The sequence below is a fragment of the Octodon degus genome, unplaced genomic scaffold (genome assembly GCF_000260255.1).
Source record: "Octodon degus isolate 3935 unplaced genomic scaffold, OctDeg1.0 scaffold00062, whole genome shotgun sequence".
NCBI classification, from domain to species: domain Eukaryota; kingdom Metazoa; phylum Chordata; class Mammalia; order Rodentia; family Octodontidae; genus Octodon; species Octodon degus.
Window position 1 is genome coordinate 4,517,766 of NW_004524638.1, and position 7,542 is coordinate 4,525,307.

The 7,542-nt window shown below is 49.0% G+C and overlaps 1 pseudogene; it reads right to left on the reverse strand.

Moving 5' to 3' along the window:
- Positions 1–4,818: 4,818 nt before the first annotated feature.
- On the reverse strand, positions 4,819–5,180 carry LOC101562873 (annotated as a pseudogene).
- Positions 5,181–7,542: the final 2,362 nt, after the last annotated feature.

Here is a 7,542-nt window from a genome sequence, read left to right on the forward strand (position 1 = left end):
TAGGGTTAGGGTCGGGCACAGAGCCAGTTGAACCTAGTGAATGGACAACAAGAGCATCACCTGGTGGAGCAGAAGGGGGAGGAGAGATGGTAGAGCCGAAGAATCAGCAGCAGCCGGAGCTGAAGAGCAAGATGGAATCAGCTCCCGTCAGTGTTGACCACGCAAGTTGTTTTAGCCAGAACTTGCAAGAGAATGGCCTTAATACAGGACACACAATTTATAGGATTACTTTTTAATAGTGACCCAGGGACTGGGGAGATGGCTCAGTGGAATAAGCGTTTCCCTGGCAAGTGCAAGGGCCTGAGTTCAATCCCCGGTTCCACAAATAAATAAATAAAATAAAATAGTGGCCCAAAGAGTCAAATGCAGAAGAGTGCAACACATCTGTCCACACACCAGAGATCCAAAGAATCCAGCTGAGGGCAGAGATCCCATGGTAGTGTCCTGCACAAGTCCAGCTGAAGATCTAGAGCCCGTGGCAATGTCCTCCATGAGTCCATCTGGACTCTGAGAGCCCATGACAATGGGCTCATGCAAGTCTATATCAAGGATCTGTGGGGGGGGGCTACCCATTAGCTCAGTTGTTTAAGTGCCTGCTTAAACAAAACACTCAAGCTCAAGCTGCTGTGATTCGAACTCAGATACTCAGGGCAAACCAGAAATGCTCTAAAGACATCTTCTGGCCCAAAAAAAAAAAAAAAAAAAAGGATCTGCACTGAGAAGGCCCAAAGGTCACTGGGGGAAGCTAAAATGTCTGCATCAGGGAGATGAAGGATCTGGGCCACCAGGCTGAGGGGTCTGTGTGTGAGCCAGGAAGTGATGCTCAAGATAAGGATCAGAGCTCCCCCAAAGAGAACCACAGCCGTCCTCAGTGGACCACAAGGACCCAAGCTCCCCCAGTGATGAGAACAGGTGAGTTCACATCAGGAAAGCCAACATGACAAGCTGCTGCAGAGAATCAACAGCTCTCCACCTTCCCCCACCAGTTCTCCTTCTATGCTCTTGGCAACAATCAGTAGGTGGGCCTCCCACACCCAGCACCTTGCTGAGTCCATTCAGCTGGGTCTTACAGCTGACCATCAGTGAGTCCATCACACAGGGGTCTTTTCTATGGATTCAGTTATGTGTACTTGCTTGAGAAACTGACCTGCTGATGTCTGAGCAGTGGCTCCTTTCTCCCGGCAGGAGATGGCTCCCCAGCACTGGATGGCGTGTGAATGGTGCTGCAAGCTTGTATATCATTCTACATTGAGGTCCTGAGGACTAGCAGTGCCTCTTCCACTAAAGAACACCCCTTTGGCATTTCCTGTGTTGGGAATGTCTTTGGTTCTTCAGTTATATCTTCCTCATGTATCTTAGTTATTTTTCCCATTGCCGAGACAAAAATATCTGACACTCAAAGTTAAAGGAGGAAAGATTTATTTAACTCACAGTTTGTAGAGGATCCAGTTCATAGTCAGTGGGCTCCAAGGCGGGGTGGATGGCAGATGGGTGTCACAGAGCAGACTCCGTTCATGGCAGGCATCAGGTGGCAAAACAAGCAAGAGGACAAGTCAAGCCCCTTTCTGTCTTTTATATTGAATCCACACTACCAGGACTAGGATGGTACCAGACCAATCATTGGGCTGATTTAGTAGTCACCACCCTTAATCCCAGTACCCTTAATCCTGGCACTGTACCATGAATCAGTGGCATTCTAGCCATCTCTAACAAAGCTCGCTCATGACTGCATGAAGCTCTACAGGGACATCTAGGCACAAGCCACTGCTGTCTTAGCTCTCTTGTGGCTGGACCTCTAGCTCCTCAGGTCTTCGTTAGTGACCACCTAGTACTGCACATCGAGGAACGCAGTGACATCATACTCTTCAGATCTGGCTCCAGCTTGTGGCTAAAGGTCACTATGTTGCTGATGCTGAGAGCTGCCAAGCTGTTGATGACCTCTTCAGACTCCTTACCCATCCTCTCAAGTCCATGAACTTCATGAACACACTGCAGACAAAGATTTTTCCAAACACCATTCATGGTGACAGCCAAAACCTCACACACTGAGCAAAGTTGATGTCTGTTCTGGCCTTGTAGATGTTCTAGTCCTCCCAAAATTGTTGCTGGGTTGCTCCTGTTCCATCACTTGCCTCACTGCCTGATGAAAACTGTCAAATAACATTTCTTGAAAGTCACAATTACTGCTTGGACCATAAACTGGAATCACAACAGATACATGAGCTATCAAATTTGATGATTTGTTCCCATCCACAAATGTTCACAACACAACGTCCATTTGTATCTGTGAAAGTTTGCAACTACAGTGTTCCTAAGTTGGGAACTTACTGTATTGAGCTCCTTGCCACCCCTTTCAGCTCTATAAGAGCTGAAGGTGAGCAGCCCAACTTGGACTGCTGGGTGCCTTCCCAGAGCACAGTCCTACTAGACTCTGAGGGAGCTGATCTCGGTCACAAGCTGAGCCCCCAAGGGGCTGCACACCTGGACAGTGCTGTCTTCATCACTTTTCTCATTGCTCAGACAAGATCTCCAACACCTCTTGTTAAAGGAGGAAGGGTTTCTTTTTGTTCACAGTTTATGGAGGATTTGGACCATAATCAGCTGGCTTCCAAAATAGGGTGGCAAGGCAGTGGCACAAGAAGGGAGAAACGGTCCATGGTGGGCAGAGGCAGAAGGCCAAAGATACCAGGTGAACAAGCTACAGGTAGTGACTTCCCACTGTCCCCCATCTTACCCATGCCCCCATTCAGGGAGAGTGACACCCACATTCTTAATCCTAGCACTGCGACCTCCATCTCACTGCCCTACACCCTAGACCCAGCCACCTCTGCAAAGCCCCAACCAGGCTGCATGAGACTGTGGGGGGACATCTAGGTACTAGCCAGAGCAACGGTTTCCCCCAAATCCACATCCATCAGGAACCTCAGCATGTGACCATCTTGGTTTTCTTTCTTTCTTTCTTTCTTTCTTTCTTTCTTTCTTTCTTTCTTTCTTTCTTTCTTTCTTTCTTTCTTTTTTTCTGGAACCGGGGATTGAACTCAGGCCCTTGAGCTTGCCAGGGAAGCACTTATTCCACTGAACCATCTCCCGGGTCCCTATTTTCTTTCTGTTTTTTTTTTTTTTTTTTCCGTTACTGAGGATTGAACCCAAGACTTTTGTACTGAGCTACTGTACCTCTGACCCCACCCCACTTCCTTTTAGTTTTCCAGACAGGGTCTTTTGTTTTTTTTTTCCTTTTTTTTTTTTTCTTTCTTTTGTATTTTTAGGGAAGGATCTACAGAGTGTTCAAGGTCTCATTACTAGATCAGACTTGTAGTGATCCACCTGTTTACAGCCTTCCAAGAGCTGGAGTTATAGGCATGCACCACCATGCCCAGTCTCAATTGCCGTCTTAATTGTGCACCCCAGGGACAGAGCAGGCATGGCAGGCATGGGCGTGTGTGTGTGTGTGTGTGTGTGTGTGTGTGTGATCGAACCTCCGGCACCTGTGCCTGCTTGCAGGCCCTTTAATCTGCTGAGCTATTTGGCTGGCACTAGCATGTGACCTTCTTTGGGAGGAGGGTCTCTGTGTACCTGTGTGTAGTACACACAAAGCCCAAACTGCTTGTGGCCAAGAGCAGAGCGATACAGCGCAGCCCAAGTCTTCTAGTAGAGTATTTGGAGAACGCAGAAGAGATGGTTTAATTGGGAAGGGCTCTAAGCAAGTTTTGATCAGGGTTTTGAAAGACTGAAACATCACAGGCTGTTAGGAAATCACACGAAAGCACATGGTTGGAGGACTATTTCTTTAGGGTTGCTGTACCTGTTCTTGTTCTGTGGTTTTATCCATCAATCCTAAATTTTTACACCTGTGAGGTCATGATCGCACACCTCAGTTTCCTGGGAAGATGCAGAATCCATCATCCATGGCAGCTCCTTTCTCTCTCGAAGGTTTCCTGGCTTAAGGCTGGCATAGTGGGGGAGGCCTATAATCTTAATCTTAGCACTCAGGAGGCAGTTTCAGGAGGACTACAAGTTTGAAGCAGTTGGGACTGTGTAGTGAGCTTAAGGCCATCCTGGGCTAATCTATCTCAAATGCACAATAGAAAAGAAGTAAGTCTTAGGGCCGGCCAGATAGCTCAGCAGATTAAAGTGCCTGCTTAGCAGACCCAGGGGCTGGGGATCAAACTTCTGAGACAGCGATCGAGACTGGGCATGGCAGCATGCCCTGTAGTCCCAGCGCTTGGGAGGCTGAAAACAGGAGGGTCACTAGGAGGCTGATCTGTTTAGTGAGACCCTGCAGGCCCTGCACTAAAATACTTTAAAAAAGAAAAGGAAAAGAAATAGCTTGGTTTACATTTAAACAAACAAACAAACCACTAAGGCTGGGCATGGTGGTGCATGTCTGTGATCATAGCACTCGGGAGGAAGAGGCAGAAGGATCACCAGCTCAGGGTCAGAGGTAGAGTGCCTGCTTAGCATGCAAAAGGTGCTGTGTTCAAGCCTGTGGACCCCACCCCCACAGCAAAGCATTCATGTTGGTTGTAGTTTTTATTTTGCAAATTTGAAATTACAATATATACATTTTTTTTTGTCAGTTGTCTATGGCCTTTAATGGACATCTATGTAGATAACATATCTTCTATAATTACAACTTTTTAAAAATTTTCTAATTTTTTTTTTTTTTCCGGAACCAGGGATTGAACTCAGGCCCTTGCTCTTGCCAGAGAAGCCCTTATTCCACTGAGCCATCTCCCCGGCCCCCAAAAGTAGACAAACTTTTTGGTGAAGAATACTGCAGTTGTAGGTAAAGTCATCCAGGGCTTTAGGCAGCAGCATCTACACAACCAGGCAGGGCAGGGCCAGTGCTTGGGGAACAGAGGTAAATATCCAAAGTCCATGCGTCCTTTGATTTCTTCTTTCAGTGCCTGAGTAACCACCTGGTGCTGCTGCACAGTTCTCGTCTCCTTAAATTCTTCTGATTCGATTTTAAGTTCATACAGGGCCCCACAGCCTCCTGAAATGTCAGGGACCTTGATAGCCGCAGCAAGAGGAAGCTTTTCTCTGAGAGCCTGCGTCACTTTGAACTCTCCCTCTGTCTGAGAAGTGAACATCTGATGACCACAGTAGACAGGAGGAAGTCCGCGGCTCCGTTGGAACAGGGGTGCCCCCACGGCCGTGACCGGGCTCCACGCAGCCATGCCCGGCCGACGCGGCCCGCAGTCCCTTGTGCTTGCCAGGCGTGCGCTTATTCTACTGAGCCATCTCCCTGGCCCCTGTGATCCTCCTGTTTTCAGCCTCCCAAGTGCTGGGATTACAGGCGCGGGCCACCGCCCAGGCTCAATCACTGTGGCGGAGTGCCTCCGGGGCAGGGCCAGCTGGCAAGCCTGGGATATTCCATTTTCTCCCAGATTTGAGAACCCCTTGGAAAGAGTACCACTTCTAGGAAGTACCGCTTAGGGTTTTGAGCAGGATGCTTGAGTTGGCTCAAGTGAGGATTATGACTAAGGGCCCTCTACTTATTAGCTATGACCTTGATGCTCAGTTACCAACCTGCCTGCATTTCTGAGGGCTTGTTTTCACCTTAAAGCAAATGCTGCTTCATAGTGCATAGAATTAGCATCAAAGGATGAAACTGTGCAAAACTCTTATAGCAATACCTGTCACAAGCAATAATCTCCCTTTTTTTTTTTTTTTTGTTCTGTTTTTTGAGACAAGGTCTCCCTGTGTAGCTCACACTGGCTTCAACTCTCTGTGTATTCCAGGCTGGTGTCGAACTCCCCGGGCCCCTTCTCGTGACTCCCACCCGAAATCCCAGCCTTCGAGGTGATGCAGGAGGGTGGCTGCAGCCTCAGCTTCACAGAGCATTCCAGAGCAGTCTACACTACACAGAGAGACTCATCTCAAAAACACTAAAAGAAAAACAAACTAGTTTTACAAGAACTAAGAATGGTGCTTAATGTGCACATAAGTTCTTTGGGGTTGACCGGAAGAAGTACCTATTGGCGGTGAAGACGGAGGCTCCACAGTGTGTGGACACCCACTCTCAGCCGTGCTCATGGGGCTGCACTCCAGGCCGCATCAGCCCTAACTATTGGTGGCGAAGGACAGACATACAGCCGGAGAGACAGTGAGATGCAGGGCAAAGGTGGAACTGACTGGGATCTGTGTGTGGTACCTTGGTGTGACTTCCAGGTTTCTATTCTCCTTGCCATTCTTTTCTAAGGTTGCTGCTGTCTTGGCCTAGAGTAGGGCAGCCTAATGGTGCGTGTGAGATGTGACTACCCGCCCTTTCAGGACTGATGAAGACTTGCAAGAACAACAACAGAAAGTCTTCCCATTTGTTTGTCCTGAAAGGAATTTGTACGAAGACACCGGAGAGGTCTGATCCAACACAAAGCAGCAAGTCCAGTGGCGACAGGAATGCATAGGGAGCCAGGCCACTTGGGGGGTGTGAGAGCCAGGCTAGATGGCTGTGCTGTAGGGGATTGCTTTCCTCAAACCTGCCCATCAGATCTAGATGCTTACAAAACGCTCTGTGGGCACAGCCCATCCTGAGTGTCCTGCGCGCGTGTACTGGCAGGTGACGGGGCAGGCGTGGGGCCAAAGGACAGCTGTCTTGACCCCCAAGTTTTCACTGTTTTGCTGGCATACCTTTGGCAGTATGGCCATTTCCTGAGTCTTTTCTCATCCACAGAAGGGCTTGATCAATTCTCCCTATTCCCAGGTGGTCATGGAAAGGACACAGGTAGCCTGTGTGTCGATGTCAGTCAGGGTCACATAGAAAACTCTGGGTAAGGGCCAGCCAAATAGCTCAGCAGATTAAAGCGCCTGCAAGTAGGCACAGGGGCCAGGGGTTCAATCCCTAGGCCTGCCGTGCTGGCCCTGCCCCCGGGGCACGCTGAGACAGCAATTGAGACTAGGCGTGGCAGCACCCTCCTGTAATCCCAGCTCTTAGGAGGCTGCAAGCAGGAGGATCACTATGAGTCTGATCTAGTTTTGAGACCCTGAACACCCGGTAGACCCTGCCCTAAAAAAGAAAACTCTCGGTAATGTTAGAGTGGTAATGTTTATTATTACCGTCATGGTTCAGCTGGGAGAGTCTCACTGTTTGCAGCTAGCTGTGCTGTGCTTACAGATCGTGCGGAGGCGGTATGGAGCCCTGCGGAGAAGACCATGGGGCAGAGAGCCTGTGCTCTGGGCCACTCCCCTCCCACACCTACACCCCAAGGTCCCACGTGCCATGCTTGCCCACATCCTCTTTGTCTTGAGAATATTCCCTGAACCCCGTAGCTATCAAATACCCTAAGAATGCTGTGCCCTCTCACCCTGCTACTTTATGCCTTGAATTATTGTTATTGTCATTACTATCATTACTCCTTACTGTGCTGCAGTTTGAACCCAGGGCCTGGTAAACGTTAGGCAAACACCCTAGCAATCAGCCACGCTTCGGCCCATACTGAGTTAATTTCGCGCGTGAACATTTGTCAGTGCCCCCTTCACCTGCAGCTGGTGGGTTGTGTGTGCTCCGTGCCTAGCAAGTGCCACTAAACCTGCCGACTG